General features: G+C 39.6%; 1 protein-coding gene across 1 annotated transcript in view; it reads right to left on the bottom strand.

Moving 5' to 3' along the window:
• The window catches only part of LOC112983582 (leukemia inhibitory factor receptor-like), a 143085-nt gene that overhangs the window by 119336 nt on the left and 7692 nt on the right, over positions 1–16057 (bottom strand). The window contains exon 4 of the mRNA XM_026100793.2: positions 10453–10560. The gene's annotated coding sequence lies outside the window, so the exon portion shown is untranslated. The remainder of the gene's footprint in view (positions 1–10452; positions 10561–16057) is intronic.

Genomic DNA, 16057 nt, shown 5'->3' with positions numbered 1-16057 from the left:
TTCTAGATTACCTTCCCTTGCTCCACTTTGTATTTATACCATGTCCAGCTCAATACTCTTCAATTAAAAATGTAACTTTTTAGAAAATATCAAGACTGGCTCTTTGAAGCAGCATTGCTTTAATGCACATAGACTGAGCTCCTGAATATCTGAAGTGTGGTTTGTTTATAAGCATTCAGCTAAGGCCATATGAAAGTGATATATGTCCTACTTACTGACTAGCTAATAACTCAGATCAGGGATCCCACCACTCTCAGACAAAAGACAGTGACTACTACAGAGAATTCTAGGTTTCAAACAGAATTGAGAATCAGTCCGAAATCAGTCTCCATCATACCTCTTGACTGATTTTCAGACTAGTACCTCTGAGCTTACATATGCAGTGCTCCAAGTCTCCTTCATTAACCTCTTTCCAAATCTTTTTTTCAAGGTCACCTGCTGCAGGTGTGCTATGTTTACTCTTCAGCAGTAGGGGAGAGTTTTTCAGGGGATAAGAAATCACCCGTAACTATTCTGTTAGCCTACTTTACTGCTGAAAACAATATTTGTCAGCAATGCTTAACTAACAGAGCTCCAGAGCACAATGCTGAATTCTGTTCTGCCTCATATATCATTGATAAAGTTGTCATCTAGGCTTCCCTTTTTGACTTTTGTCCCTGGAGATCATGACTGATCTAGAAGGAACTTAGCTTGGCTTTTAGAAATACTGGTATGTTCAGAGTCATGAAGAAGGGCAAATGGAATGAAAATGAAATCCCACAGAGCTCTTTTAGAAAGATCTTTCTCATGACAACTGGATTTTTACCAAAGCCATTGTCCCTGTTTCTAAATGTTGACAGCAGCAATACTTAGCAAGTACACATGTCTGCTCAGATGAGGACCTGAGGAACAAACATTGTTAAATTCAGATTCAGCATCACAAAAGGACTGTGAGGTAATTATTGCTCCTTTATGAGACTAGCATCTGTACTTCACTTCATCAGCAAAAGAAAGACTGTATTAGAAAAATTAAAGCTATATGAGAAGAAAAGAATGCAGGGAAAAGGAGATGTGCTTAGAGAAGAAAACGTGACTTATAAAGAAAAGAGGAAGATGAGATTTTGTTTAGAATCTCCTTTTTCAACATTTATTTACAGACACTTGTAATTCACAGACACTTACTACTCCCACACAGGTACCTTCCCTGCTGCCTTCAGATGCAAAGAACAAGGCGTGGGGTTTGGGTCAGGCAACCTTCAAATTGTTGTTTTTCTTTTAAAATCACAAATACTCCTAATCTCTTCAATAGCTCCTTCTTTGGAGATATTTTCCCTCTTCTCTGCTACCACTGAGTGCCCTCCTGCTTTCAATCCTTGTAATACATTTTCAAAGACATGTTTTCAAGCCTCCTCTCCTCTCTTTCCTTTCATATCAGAATGCAAAGCACATTCCGACTTGATATCAACTGCAATTTCAGTGGAGCCGCAATTTGTCTTTTCCTCCAATCATTTCCTCATGGTCCTCTTCCTTCAACCCAGACTTTCTCCAGAGACTCTTACATTAAGAAGCAGAAAAGCTGGTATTATGATCTATGTTGGTGTCTCTGAGTTTCACTGATTCTTTGCCCTTTGCTTGAGGCCTTGTTTGTTACTCTTCAAGAGAGTAATGGTTCCTTGAAATCAGTACAAACTGTGACAGATATAAGAACACTATCAAAGTGACTGAGAAAAGCTATTTTGTCAGGATCTTTGTACAAAAAGTATTTTCATTAAATCACTTTGCTATTCCGACCGTCACAAAAGATCTCTCAAGAACTTAAGAAATTAAAGAACCTCATCTATTTCAGTCAAGTTTTGCCCGATTATCTCTTTGGATAATAGGAATGGTTCTGCTGTTCCATTTTAAGGTGTTCTCACGTTTCTTCTTGTAATTAAACTGATGAAGAAGGAAGGATGCCTCCTTCACTCAGCAATTCTAGAAAAACAGAACTATATCATAGTCTGAACAAATCTACTCAGCTCCAGCTAGCAGTGAACTGCATGGTGCTTATTATATCGAGTGCAAATTGGCAAGACTACAGCAAAGTAGTTCCATTAAGGAGTTTATACTTGTGATACAGTTAAGGTGCTGGAATGTGCATTTGTGCTATGTTGCCAAAATAAATTACGCTCTTGTAAAAGTTGCTATTGTTTTTTCTGGCACTGCAAAAGATTTCCACCTCTTCAGAGCTTAATGATCAAGGTCCTTTTCTGATAAACCTGTCTCACTGCAAGAGAGAACTTCATTGTTGGTCAGAGAAAAGGCTTGGAAAAAGGCACAGTACAAGAATTTCACTCCACATCAAGTAACTAACTTCCTCTGTAACCTGTGCAAAGTCATTTGATCTCTTTACAGTGAATTTGACTAGAAAAAGAAATAGCTAAAGTTGGATGTTTAGAACATTTCTAAATCCTGGCTGCTCCAGTGTAGCAAAGCTTCTTAGGTGTAAACAAAAAATTAATTTGCAAATTGCTGAGAAGAATCAGAAGCTGAAGGCTGTTTATCAGGGCAAAATAAACATTTCGCATGTTGAGAGGAACATGACTGTGTCTTTATGTTCATAACAGACAGCCCGTGAAAGAATGTTGCAAAAGTGTAGTCTGCAAAGATATTCATCAGCTGGAAGCTCAATGCCTGGTCTTGCTGTCAACCGTGCACTCAGTGCTTGTCAGATCTGGTATTAATGTTAGTTCCTAAGAACCTTCAGGTCCCACAGACCTAAGTACCTTACAGATATTTTGTGGGTAAGGACCAAGTTCCAGAGAACTTTCATATAAGCAAATTCCAGTTCTTCAAGAAAAAACGGAAGAAACTCTAACTCTTTCGTCCATCATATATTTCCGCCCTTTTCATTCAAGACCCATATCTCTAGTTCTGAGTCCTGGCTGTGTGCCTATATGCTGCCCTTCAGGCGTGCCTACATATGACTGTTCTACAAGTACTAGTGCAAAAGAAGAAATTCACTCACTTTCATAGGGCCTTGGGCCCAAGAGAACTCCCCCTTTTTTAAAAATTTCAGATCTAGTCTTTTAGCAGGTTTTAAGATGCTCACAGCATCATAGGTCTCTCGTACTGGATGGTAGGTGGGGAGAGTGGCTAGCAAAAGGATTTTGTGGTTAATTAAACAAAAGCAGATCATGAAGGTGTAAGCTCATGTTTGTGGGCTTGAGGTCTGCTATTTTAAAGACTGCCTGTGGTTAAAACAAGGGCTTATGCAAATCTTCTTCATCATTTATACTCCAGAAACTTCTACGTTGAAATCACAAGTTGTGAAAGCGACACTTCAAAATTCAGGCTGCATTTCTCAAACAGTGGCATTCACCCATGCTGGAAAAGAATCTGCATTCTTAACTCAGCCACAGAAGAGACAACTATGGCAACATGTCATAGCTGCTTATATGGAAAAAAAACCCCTGCATCCTAGTGCACAGTGTGTATAGAAGGAAAAGCAAGCTCAGTAACTGTAACGCTGCAGTCAGAACAGGGCTGTGAGAAGATTTTGTCCCACTACAGCCTCAGATGTGACACACAAGTCCCAACCATTACATGCACTTCTCCTAACTGTGCTCCTAAAAAGAAAAGTTCCAGGTACTACAACGGAAGAAAATCAGTGCTTTAAAAAATAATCATTTTCAAACCCATTTTCCAAGCAGAAAGTTTGGACCAGTTAAGCACAGAACAAAACTGGGTCTATGTCACATGGGGAGCTTGGGTAGTTTAGACATTCTTTACCTCTGTTTCACCCTATCCATTCCCTGAGCTGGAAAGGTCAGAGTAGCTCCAAAGAGGATGCAACTATCTCCTCCTATGCTGAAGACAGATGTCAGCAGATATGCCTTCCATGTTTGCATGCTGACTCTTCTATCTGACTGTGATTGAAACCGTGTAAAGAAAAGTTGTGGAGGCTTCTGCCCAATGCTGGAGAGATTTGTGCTGCTCTACATATGATGCTGTATGTAAGCTGCACAGTGAGTACATGGGAATTTTCTCATAAAGCTGAAATTCTAAATGTGGGCAGATGCTGAGCTAAGTAGCCAAAGAGCTGCTGTGAAGATGTGAAGTACTAGAGTTAGGAAGGAAATCTTATTGTGGAGGGCAAGGGATCCATTGCTGCCTGTTTCTAATACTTGTGTGGCTACATCAAGTTGCATTTTTCTTAGCCAGAAAAATAGAAAGACGACACTGTCCCTATTAGACTGCGACAAAAACCTGGGCACAAATGCCAGAGGTCTCCAGAAGCTGGGTCAGAAACACAAAAATCCTGCTGAGACTGGACAACTCACCAGAAGGCTGCTCAGTTCACAAATGTCACAAAAGATTCATGACTTCTGGCACCACTGGTCTTCTCTCTTAATATTTTCAATTTATAAACAGCCACAGTCATATCCTGTAGCCCTTCTTAAGTTCATACTTATCTTTCCTACTTACACATGCAGGCACAGATAAAGACAAGTCTTGACATTTATGCATCAGAGTTTTACTGCAGATGCACAAATTCAATCATCTCTGGCAGGCTGTACCATTCCTAACTTCTCAGAAGATTTGCAGGTGAACTGTTAAACTTCCTTCCACCCTGTTCTAGCAGATAAACTGATGCAATACTTCCCGCTTTAGCCTGGAATTATTAAACGTTTGCAGAGCTGCTTAGTGGAGCCAGAGCTGTGGTTATTCAAGTTCAAATCAATACCTTACTTGAGAAGCACAAACAAGATGCTCTCTGCATACCTCCTGTGTGGTATCAGTTTGGGTTTTCAGCTCTTCTTGTAGAAAGGTGATCAGCTCTAATATCAGTTTCTTTCACTATTATCAAGCTAGCTATGTGGCAAAACACAACACAACCATGGGAAAATTCTGCTTCCCTTGTCACTGCATCCATATTAAAAAGAAGAAAACACAGTATTTCTTTTGATTTAGTATTTCTAACCTGATATAGTACAATCAGTCTATTGTTGGAAATGTTTTGAATGTGGGCATTCTTTGTGCTTGTGTACATAATTACAGTCAGAATCCCGCTTCCCTCTGCTTTAACGTTTCTAATGCCTTCAGTGAAATCCAAACACAGTTGCCTTGTTCCAGTGTACTTAAAAATCCTTTTGGTCCAAACTGCTGGACGCACCTGATACATTTGGTAACCACTGGAAATGGCAATGTTATGGAGGATGTGAACCAGGAAGCAAGTGCTGTACAAGCTAAAACTTTGTATTTAATACAGAAATTGAACCTACATGGCAAAAGATCCAAAGAAAGTTCTAAACTGTTCATATGCTAATGCAGGAACATAAGGTAACTAATAAACAGGACCAGAAATTCTCCTGGATGAGAGAGAACAGTTCAGGCATGATTTACATGACTGGAATGTTAGAATCACTGAGTATAACTTTGGCAGGGCCAATGGAAAAGGCCTGCACCGAAGAGATCAACCACTCTGGAATTACTGAAAACTCACACGCAGGAACATGCATATGAATCAGTTCATTAACATGACCCTGGAGAAGGTGCTAGTGAAGGTCCATGAGAACTGGTTACCCAACTTCTGGAGACATCCTGGAAAATTATGATGAAACACTTTGTAAATATTCAACTTAGTAAGAAACTATGTTAGTAATTAGGACATGTATGCTGTGTTAGGAAATGTAAGCTGGATGTTTTCTGCAGACACAAAGAAAATAGTATTAGCATTTCTAAAGTTTATATCAAACCGCTTTCATCATAAGCTACTTTTCTTTAAAAACGATAGAGAAGAATTAATCACTGAATTGGAAGCTGAAGCTAGAAGCCCGTATCTGATCTGCTTATGTTCCATTACAACAAACATTTGTCTGTCAAGATGAGTTTTATATGTGTATATATACACAGACCCACACATCACAAGTACTAATTTACCAATCATAAAATAAATTATTATTAGAAGAAAAAAAAGACTGAGGAAGATGAATGCAAGTTAGAAAGTTTTCAGGATGTATTTATTGTATGGCCAAAAAAACATGCTCCCACAGTCAAGGAAAATGAGCTATTTTGCTAAGAGTCTGGTTCAAGGTAAGAAATAAAGGAAGAGTGGAAACAAGTGGAAAAAGAGGAGCAGGGAATAATTAAAATAAATTGTAAGTTACTAAATACATAAAAGTGTTAAGGAAAGCAGGAGATAATAGAAAAAACTATAGCTATCAGGATGGAGGACAGGGAAAAGATTTCATAATTGCTTTAGGAACAGAAAACATCTTCTCAGTATAATAGTTCCACTTCTGGATGGATTTAATCTTAGTAAAGGACTGGTTGAGGAGGAATTCTGCCTGCTGATGTTTGCTTGTAATAAAACTTGGAATAGGGAAACTCCAGAAACTGAAAGAGAGTGAACGTTGTGCCAATAGTCAAAAAACACTGATAAAGTTCACACTTACCTGGCCTAAGAACTAGCCACTTTCTAGATTTCTGAAAGCTGCAGTCAGTGGGAATCACAACTGGCTGAAGGTATTTCAAGGGAAAATTGTCAGTCATCAGTTTTCCAGGATGGGATGTTATCTCACATTTTCACCAAGAAATTTGATTTGAAAATAAATATAAAATCTCCGTTGTGGATGGCAAAAAATCTAGGGGTGTGGCGAGTAACAATGAGGCTAAGCAGAGAAGAGTCACAAATCACTTGGGTGAGCAGGCTCCTCTCAAACTAGAAATTTAGGCTGGGTTAGGTGAACAAAATGAGGAACAGTTTCCAGTGAGTTTGAAAAGAACATGGGGCCAAAGTAAATGGAACTGCACAAAAACAGCAGGATGATATTGTGACAGAATGGCAAAAATGACGTGACAAGTAAGAAGAATTCAGACGGAGGGAAATACTGGTTTTGCCTCTGAATGTAACACTGCTGAGATCAGTATTGAAATAATACAGTTCTACAGTCCGCATCTTCAAGAGATTTTGATGAACTGAACAGGCTACAGAAAGGAACCTCAGAAGGCCCTTGACTGGTGGTGGAAATACCTTATACTGACGGAATCATTACAGTCTCTCAGAGCCACTCGAAGCGGCCCAGAACACACATCCATTCACTGCTTATTCCCAAAGGTCTTGAATGCAACCTGGAAGCCAGCTACAGATAGCCTGAGTACCCATGGTAGTGGTAACAGCCTAATGGTTTACTAATGCTACACTAACCTGAAGGGGATTCAAACACAGCCTAGATCTTTTGATACTCTTAGATGGTGATCGATGATTGTGACAGATAAAGACATATTTTAGCCAAAATACAAAGCATTTGTCAGTCAAACCTGGCTCAGACAAAGTTAAATATTAAGTTTCTAAACCACTAGGTCAAACTCTTAACTTTACAGATTTTGACATTTGAACAACATGATCCTGCAGATCTAAAACTTCCTGGATATGGATAATGAATCTCTTCACAACTCTTAGTTCAAATACCCCACAGGATGTTCTCACTGTTTGCCAGTCACCTCAAAATGATTTCACTTCCTCCTAACTTTCTCTCATCCATGGTTTCTTCCTTGCCCAACGTTCACACAACTACATACCATTTTCGTGGTTGTATGGTGAGAAAGCCACCATTCTGTAAGCTATTAGAGAGCTTTCACAGTAGCTTTCACGGTATTTTATTACTGCAAGTTACCACAAAGAAAACGTGCAGCCATGGGCAACCGCAACACAGTTATCACGATCCTCTGATCCCTTCCTGTGAGTCAAAATGAGCCAAACCCAGTGTAACCACAGACTCTTCAAAGGTAGACCTAAGCACCCACTGGCTGGACACAGGATTAACAACAATGTCAACTATACAGGAGGGAAATAACTAGTATCTCACCATTCCTTTTTTGCTCCCACAAAGGATGTTTCAGATAGCTGCAAGGTAGCATTCACTGATGCAAAAACAGAAAAATTAATATCATCAAGCTGACATTCATGTATTCCCATGTAAGGTTTATGAATACTTCAGAAAGGTTTGTGGATGAAAAGAATTGTTGAAGAAGCAGAACAGATGGCAATATGGTCAGAAACAGAAGATAACACAGGATAACATGCTCAGGAATATATGTATATGTCCTTTCATGTGGACTGATCAAATGAAGAATTTCTTACACTTACCACTTGGTCTTCTGGGATAATGCCTCACAACCACAAATAAGCAAAGGAAATGCATTATATAAAAGTTATCATTTGCAATTGCATTAAAAAAAAGTGAATTTGAGGGCACTTGTTCATTTCTCCTTTATGCCTTCTAGGAATAACAGCAACAATATTATACTTGTCAAGATGTGAGTTGATATTTGGGATGTCATTCAGTGTCTGGGATGGGATACAGAAGTTGAAGGTGAAGGAATGGATCAGTAAAGATGAACAGAGGATTTTACTAACTAATCAGAAAATCTTGTGGAGAAGCAAAGAAAAAAGGAGAAATAGGCTGAGGGGACATCAAAAAAGGGCATCTTCCCCATGACTGTGTGATCAGGGAGCAAGACCTGGTGTTCCAATGATTTCAATGGATTCAAAAGTAATTTCTATTCATAAACTATAGCAGCAAATTTTGAATAATCATGCGTTCCCCGGCTAATCCTGATGCTACCATGTAACATAAAATACAAAGAGAAATTCCTAGTGGAGATACTAAAGATATACTAAAAATTTGTCCATTTCTTTTGATGGATGTTTAATTCACCATGTCACCCATAGATTTTTCCAACTCTAAGCCATCTGCTGATAAATCTGACAACACTCTTAACCTTCTCAGAAATCTACTACACTACCCACACTCTCCTGTTCTGAGATAACACTACCTAGTCACTCAATTCTATAACCTCGGTGTTATCATCAACTCTGCCCCTTCCCATGTCTTTACCCGCAAGTTAGATCTACATTTGAAGGAACCTTTCCACATAACATCTCTACAACTCAGCCTTTTCTATTCATCCGGGTAGCTAAAGCTCTTTTGAAGACTCTTATCTCCCATCTCAGTCCCTAAGAAGATTCCTTTCCAGTCTTTCCCAGCTTGCCATGCTCCTATCTACCCAGGAAGCTATTGCCATTGTTTTGTCTTAGTCTTTTGTTCCGACTGGTCACCCTTCTTTCTGTATCACACCACTGACTTCTTTGTCATATCAAACATCTTTTCTTTCAAGGCCTATCCTGGACTACTCCAAGCACAGACAACCTTACCGACCCTTACACCACAGGGCTAGAAGCCACAAGGCACTTACCATATCCCTCAGAGAGCTGAGGGGAGAAAGAGCATAGTTCACACAAAGTTGACAGTGGCTCCCCAGGAGGCCCACAGTTCTGTCTGTGGTTTGGGGTTAAGCTGGGTCCTAGGATTACCTCACAATGCCAGCTTCAGAAACCATTGCTGGCTTACTTTCTCCCACAGAGGGGAACTAAGAATACTTGGCAGCCTGTTCCCAGCCCAGCTCTGGTGACATGACAAAGACCTAGTATGGAAGCCACACTTCAACTGCTTGAGAAATGCATACAGTGTGTTTGCTTCCCCAAGCACCTTCATACTCAAAATGAAAATGCGGCTGAAATTTCAAATGAGCACAATAGTTAGACTTTCACATAGTCCTGCTACTACTGCTTATCACATGATAAATGCTCTTTTTTGCTTCCCCTTCTGCATACAATCATCTGTTCTCTTTCACTTTACATTTACACAGCTGTTTGGAGTTTACACAGATCTTTTCTCCAATATTTGTGCAGGACCTAGCACAGAAGAGATTCAAGTCCAGGAAGGACATTCCTCAATAATTTAAACACTCACCTGTAGCTGCCTTTTTCATGTGGGTGCCTTGCCATTCAAACTCCAGAATATTTCCTCATACAGTTCTTTGCATATCTCTCTCTTGTGATTATACCATACAAGGTGTGTAGATACTGGCTCAATAAAATTGCCTAAGTCAGAGGTACTTGCTGTTCCAAAGCAGCACCAGCTTGGTTCACACTTCTGTATCCACATGGTTTCTTTCAGTTGCCACTGTTCTCCAGAATACTAGGTATTACGTTCTTTCTTTTCTGCTCTAAACCTCCTAGAAACAGTTTTGCAGTGCTCAAAAACACCACAAAAATGTCAGAGCTCTGGCAACTGGAAGAGTAGGAACCCAAACAGAATCCTACCAAACTGGACTGAAACCAGCTCTTTCCATAACCCCATGACCGGACAAGCAGATTACTCTAGAACAAGTTACAAATGTGGGCCATGAGTGCTGAAATGAGCTGTGTGCTCTGATTCTTGGGATTTGTGCAGAATTAGCTTGTGAAGCAATCACACTTCTGGTTGAGGACACAGCCTAGCATCAGAGAGCTAATACCGAGAAGCCTTAAGACACCTTATGCTAGAGGATTAGATTGTAGTGGAGGGCTTAAATCTACCACGTAAGGTTTTCATGGCCTCCATCTCTCTTCCATTTCCCTCTGTGGTCTTCAGCATTCAGGCTTACCCTGTGTCTCAGAGCAGATAGGAGGTATTTTGCTTGAAGGCATTCATCTCTCAGTTTCGTGTTTGCAGTGCATTGGTAACTTCTGCAAGCCATTTCAGGAGGAGAAAACTAAAAAAAAAAAAAAATTAAATAATTGAAAGAAGGAAATGGATTTTTCCTATTCTCCATTACTGCATGGACGCTAATAGCTTTATCCTGCTATTGGCTGAGATTCTCCGTGAAGGAAGTGACTTCCCTCATTATTTTAATGTAATCTGAGTGCACTCAGTGCCTTGCTAAGGCACTTGACACCTCACAGAAGCAGATGCTAAATGCTAAGTAGATTAACCATCTGACTGTCACCCTCAACCTTTTTGATAATTGGGGTTATTTAAAATTCTACACATTGCTGCTCAAAAATTGATAACTCCTCTCCTGACCTCTTCTAAAGAATATAAATAACTCATTAATCATCACTTAGTTATTTTCTGCAAATAACAATACATGATATGGACATCTATCTTGTGCTGTTTATGTAAACACTAATCTCTATTTGAGAAACTAGTTGTCTGCTACAACCTAATTCAGCAACAAAGAATTATTCTATTTCACACTTGATTAAATAACTTCACAAAACTGTTCAGGTAGTTATGTTTTCTTTCAAGCAAAATAGCAATTTTTCACCTCTGGACTTACTTTTCATTTTTATGGTATATGGAGAAAGTACTGAGGGCATTCTAATAATGTATTTTTGGAAGTTATTCCTTTTTCTTGGAGGAAAAAGTTGACATTAAGGCTTACTTTAATGTTTGGTAAATATTTGGAGGCAGTGGTTTATTGGTATACAAGACATATACAAACACACCCGTGCAGTGTTCAAAAGGGCAGTGAGAATGAAATAAACTCTAATTTGCCCAAATTAGAAGCAGGCAAACTCTGTTTACCTTCAACTACACTTCTGCTTGTAAGGCACCAAACAGAACATGAGAAAAGTTTTTTGTTGTTTTGTCCAGAAACTACCTTGGAAGCTTTTCTATGCGGCCTTTTACTTAGGTGAGTATGAAAAATAACGAATCAAGAAAGCCACAAAAAAGCAGTGAGGTTCTCCCATGTTAATTAATGCATCACTATGTCAATAAACATACGAGGCTGTGGAAATTTACAGGAATGTGGAGACCTAAAAACGTCCGAAATTTTTCAATGCATTAACCTACTGCGCCATCTAGCCTTCGCTGGAGGAATTTTCCCGCGGAATTTGTTGGCATGGAATAGTCTAACATCAACCAAGAAGTGTATTTAAATATTGAGCACACACTGAAATACTTCCCTGGGTGGCACGTAGTCTAGTATGAGGCTGGTATTTTTCTGGCTTGTACTTCCTGCCTTGGAAAGCTTTATAGCTAAATCAGAAAAGCTACTCTTGTAGAACAAGGCTTGATCTGCATGTCTCTCTATATATGTCAGCAGAGAGAAAAAAGCATCATATTGCTAAGTGATACAAATATTCTAACCTTCTGTATGGTCCACAGTCTAGTGTAAACACACCTTACAATAGCAGAAAAGCCATTGGTTGGGAGCACCTATTTTTCTCAGGGAAGTAGTGTGAACTACTAGTGTAAAAACAACAGAACTTTTTACTAGAATAAGTTGTACCTATAGTAGGGGGTTGCTGTAACACACTGGTATAGGAACACCCACAACCCTCTGAAGTATGGACAATGTCTGTGAGCGGGACCATAAGCAGCTATACTAATATAATGTTGGGGCTGTTCCTCCCAAAGTCTGCTTCTCCCCCTAGTTATTGGCCATTACTGGCGCTACTGGTCACAAAGATCCCAACTCCAGGCACTCCACAGTTTGCTCAGTACTCTCAGCACCCCATGTTGTGTTTCTAAGGCCTTCTCTTCCATAAACTAGACTTGCTCAGCCTTGCCTAGAGGTACAGCTGAACACAACACTGGATTTGTCACAGATATTCTTTTATTCAGCATAGCAGGTAGCAAGCACTACACTATACACCAGCCACCAAACCACTGAGCCTAACCAGCCAAAGAATCTAAGCGGCAATATTCTTTTAAATTATATAAGCAACAAATTATATAATACATTATATCATGCATTCACAATGTATCATCTTCTACCATGCATTTACGATGAATTCCTAATTGATTACTTTATTCATACACTAAATTTGCATTCATATTTCAACCAATAATAGCACTATGTTCAATTCATGCTGTAAAACTTAAATATCTGTGAATCTCAGCTTACTGAAGTAGTACGTGACATTAATGCATCTAAGAAGTTCATGACCTTCTCCAATCCAATTTGTTCTTTTTTAAATCTCATGTCTTCTAAGCTAGCCTCTGAATTTTGGTGCAAGAGGAAAGGGCCAGCTCATTAATTCTCAGTGGCTGGCAATTGGATGTCTACTTCTGGTACATCCACATAAAGTCCAGCATTTTTCATTTTTCCATGAAGCTAATGTGTTAAGTTTGTTGTTCAAGATTTCTCACCTCTTATAAAGAAAGGATTCTGATCGTTGCTGAGGTATTTTGGCTTATATAGCATCTGAGAAAGCTTACCTCCTCTCCTAGATCTTGATTCTGCTTTCCATGAACTCTTGCTGAGCAAGACTTTCTAGGAACAAGACTGCTGAATACAGCTGTCCAAAGCCAAGATATGGGACAAAATGAACTTCAATTCTTTCATTTGTAGCATCAAAGGGCTTACAAACCTCATTTCCAGTTGTTTATGATTATTGCAAACTGATGTATAAGCAGGTTTAGCAACACTACCTAATATAAAAGATGCCCAGCACTTTCCATTTTAAGATGGTATTTTCAGTTGTTAATACATTTGAGAATCTCGATTGGGCTGGAATTTTCTATGCTGTTTGTTGTTCTTTTAAACTTTAGTCCAAACAACTTATCAGTTTCTGAGAATGATGCTTAAAAGGAATCTGGAGACTGTTCAGTGCCGTTCTGCCACCCCTATGTTTGATGTAGTGGAAATCCCCACACTTATTTAAAATAGCTGGCATACATAGAGGCTTGAAAGCAGTCTTGCTGTGGCAAGCCCATTTAGCCTGCTAGATCAGATTTCTCTGTTCAGCCTGCAGAGCAGACATATCCTGAAACCGTGTAAAACAGACAATTCTGTTACAGGTTAGAATAGCATAGTATTAATTTGGAAAGCAAAACACCTATGGAAACAACTTTTTTTTTTTTTGGTAATAAGCCAACATCCACCCTGTGGGAAACAGCTCTTTGCCTCCATCTTAGTTGTGTAATTATCTGGCAGAGAAACATGCTGTACTACATCATGTGCTGTCAGTGGCTCATTTTGTCCCAGAACTCAGGAATGGCCTCCAGCTAGTCCAGTTTCACCAGAGAGACTTCTGCAGGGAAGTAACGTTTGTGTCATCTCTTGTTAGCTGCTGTCTCCAGCTGGAATTCTGCTTTTTGTGTCTGGAAACACTACTGTTTGTACGCTGATCTGCCCCCAAAGCATCACTCTTAAATCCTTGATTTTTGCTCTGTGAGGGTTGGACAAAAAGGGGCCTCACCCCACTCCATTACTGCACTCCTGCCCCAGTGCCATGTCTAGATCTCCATTACTTACAGTGATTTCATCTGTGTAGGATAAAAAGGGGTACCAGCTAGAGCTCATTCACTGTTATTGACTTCAGTGGGAAATACCTATGATTTCCCTGTCAGATACTGGGCAGAAGATTTCATACTTGACCTTACATCAGGGAAATGTCCATATCACAAGAAGAATCCACAGGAAACCTCCTCCTCCTCTTTCCATGTATGTCCAACTCCATTGTACAACCACTCAAAATGGGCTTTTCTATCTGGACGTGAGAGAGTGTGTGCTGCACAGATGAATTGAGTAAGTGCAGTCTAACGTATCTATAATGGACAGCAAGCAGCCCTGCTACCCTTATAACTAATGTTCTGACCACACACATAGAAATTCTGGACCTCTTTTTTCATCCCAGTGAACTTCCCAAGGGAAAAAAAACCCCCATATATCTATAATATTTGAGCACGCAATTTATGCCAACTACTTAGCTCCAGCACACTAAGTGATGTTCACTGTCCTATCCTGGAGTGTTCTGTCACACTCTAGATACTTTACTAGCTCAATGCTCCAAACAAGGAACGAATTCTAACTCCTGACTCTCACAAGTAAAATGTTTGCTCTTGATAAGTCTCTTCCTTTAGCTCACTGCAAGGTGGCAGCAGAGAGTTTCTCTTAAGAGAAACTTATCTGAATATAATATCGTAAGTATCTCAAATTTGGGACCTAAAATAAGTGCATGTTTTTGACCCTAATCTTGTTGGAAAGATCCAGTAAACAATATAGTCACCTAAAGAGGCTCTCCGGCAGAAAATAATTCCCTCTGTCTAATCCCACCTACCTACCCCTTATTCTGGAAGTCTGAATTCACTGGGCATCTCCCTGTTCAAATTCCCCAAGCACTTGGACTTCAAATGCCCAGAGTTGTTTCAGCATGGGGAACATTCAGCATGTCCAAACCCTCCTGTGGGTCAGGAACTAGGTGGACTAATGCCCAGGAGGTCTACTTCCATCGGTGTTCTCAGAGTATGACTATTGCATATTGCATCTATTTGTCCCAAAAGCCTGTTGAGGACACTTTATTTTAAAATGTGAAGGTACACAGTCCTCCTTTAACAGCTGACTGGCCCAGGTGCTCACTCTCAAAGTGGAAAGATTCAGTTCGCACTTCAGCTGGAAGGAGTTCAAATTTATCCTTGGAATGACCCAAAAGAATGTCCAAAGGAACAGATTTGAAGCTAATGTAGATGTAGACACCCCCCTCCCTTCAGTTAAGGATATGTCATTGTTCAGAAAGATGCTGGAGATTTTGGGAGCTGGGGAGGCAGCCTACCTGTGCCTAGTGCAAGCAGATGGGAAAGAGTAGTTCTGGGACATAAGCAGGCCGAAAGGTATCTATTCCGAGCAGAAATCGGGACTTAAGGTACTCAGAAGACAGTGGTCTCTAGACCCCAAACAACCTCAAGGGTAAATAAGTATCTAAACAGTGTGAGTACTCATTATTTAGAGCTGAATTTATTTCTGTGCTCAGCTGAACTCAAGGAAATGGTACTTCTCTGCATGTGCAATATTACTAGAAAATATCTGTAGCTTTGGCATCTTCAGCTTCCAAGTAAGTTAGATGGAAACAAGATGGGAAACTGTGATTAAATAGAGGTACCTAAATTTGGATTGCACCATTACACCAGAGATAAGGACCAAAACCAAAGATAATACCATGCATAAATTTTCTCCACTTCTGAGCTGGGTCTGAATACTGCAGAATAAGTAGGTTGTAGTCTTTCCACTTGACAATGGGAAGAAAATAAAATATGGAACATCTGCAAAATAAGCAAACCTCATCTGTCTCAGTACTGACTGAGGAAGGGGACCTTGTGAAAAAAAATAGAACTGAAATCATCAAGTATTATATAACTATGCATATATATAAGAAAGTGACTTCAGTTTACATACCAGTTCTAATGCTGGAAATTTTCTTACATTTCACTTTTTCACCTTAATAACAACTAATAATTGCACAAAAAGCCCTGTTAAACAG

Source organism: Dromaius novaehollandiae, chromosome W (assembly GCF_036370855.1).
Source record: "Dromaius novaehollandiae isolate bDroNov1 chromosome W, bDroNov1.hap1, whole genome shotgun sequence".
Taxonomy (NCBI): Eukaryota; Metazoa; Chordata; class Aves; order Casuariiformes; family Dromaiidae; genus Dromaius; species Dromaius novaehollandiae.
This window is presented reverse-complemented; position numbering and strand designations above follow the sequence as displayed.